This window comes from Nanorana parkeri, unplaced genomic scaffold (assembly GCF_000935625.1).
Source record: "Nanorana parkeri isolate BGI_ZX_2015 unplaced genomic scaffold, ASM93562v1 scaffold1312, whole genome shotgun sequence".
Classification (NCBI taxonomy): Eukaryota; Metazoa; Chordata; class Amphibia; order Anura; family Dicroglossidae; genus Nanorana; species Nanorana parkeri.
Window position 1 is genome coordinate 308,232 of NW_017307580.1, and position 1,455 is coordinate 309,686.

At 39.1% G+C, this 1,455-nt stretch overlaps 1 protein-coding gene across 1 annotated transcript in view; it reads right to left on the bottom strand.

Annotated features, from left to right (window-relative positions):
- Window positions 1-1,455, bottom strand: part of LOC108797623 (adhesion G protein-coupled receptor A2-like) — a 159,478-nt gene that overhangs the window by 17,707 nt on the left and 140,316 nt on the right. The gene's annotated exons all lie outside the window — the stretch shown is intronic.

The window sequence follows — 1,455 nt, forward strand, 5'->3', positions numbered from 1 at the left end:
AATCTTAGACTGCTGCAGAGGAATGCTGCTTCCAGGCAGAGAAGCCTGCAGCAAAAGAGTTTGTGGTTTAGCTGAAGCTCACATACATGTAACACAAGAGAGAGATTTTTACAAATGTTTGTTTTACTGAACACTCAATTTGGATAATTAGGTTTATACTTAACTTGAATTGGGCTATACTTGTACATATGCTCTATGATAATAATAATGATAAATAAAACTACTGACAATGTAATCAGAAATAAAACACTTTATATTTATACTAAAGGATCCTAAAAGATGCACATCTTATTTATTTGAAAATGCTGCAAAAAAAGAACATGTTTAGACATCATTTATGAAAGTTGCTAACCTTTACCTGGTCATAAAACCCAAAATGATTGTCTCCATTAATGAGTCATACCAAAGAATCTATGAAGAAACGCTTACATTTTTCGCATGGGAACATTTATAAAATAATGCCAGTTCTAAGGAGCAAAGCGTAGTAACCCATAGCAAACCTGACAAAACATCTCTCATTGTTCTTAGTGCTACAAACGTATGAAAGGCAACATCTGATTGGTTTCTATGGAATACTACAAACCCCTATACACTACATCGTCATACTGAATAAACTCATGAGTATTTATTTAGATGTGTATTAAAGGGTAAAATGTAAGCATCTCATTTGTAGTCAATGAGACACTAAGGGACTTTTTCAGCTTCTACATAAAGATGATATTCTCTTAGTGTGAACAGGGATTTGGCATGAAAGTCTTGTGTATGCTGACTCTGTAATTTTTTGCGGACATTCTTGGAAATTATATTTATGAGGTACTTGAGGAAGTTTTTTTGAATAAACAAAATTCTAACAGTGAATGTGGTTTTCATTCAGGAAACCCTTATTCATTCCAAAACCGAATGTTAAATCAAACGAAATTTTGAATGACATTCGTCATGTCTCTGATGTCCTTATAGAATGTTTGGATAAGACTTATACTAACCTTCATACGAAAAACGACCAGTTTATGGAGAGCTTCAGGTTAGGTTCGCACCAAGGCGACACCTCACCACGCGGCAATCGTGCACGATTCCGCACAGATTGCCGCGCGGTCAGGAGTCGCAAAGGTGTGAACCAATCACACTGTGGGTGCCATTGTTTTCTAAAGGCACCCCAGTCACGCCGGGCAGATCGCACTGTTTCCCGTCACGATTCCCGCCCGTGCTTCCGAACACAATCACGGCTATAAAAGCATCATGTATCGTAAAAAAAAAGGTACATGTACCTTTTTTCTGCAATTGCCACGTGCCAGTCACCCCATTAAAATCAATGGGGCCACTGCCTGCATTGTGCAGGACCGTGTGATCCCGGGACGTGCGTCCCGGATGTCTCGCAGAGTAGTGCAAGTGTAAACCTAGCCTAAGAGCTTGAGCCCTCAATCACTGGGAAGCGTACATTTTGCCAATTGCACAACA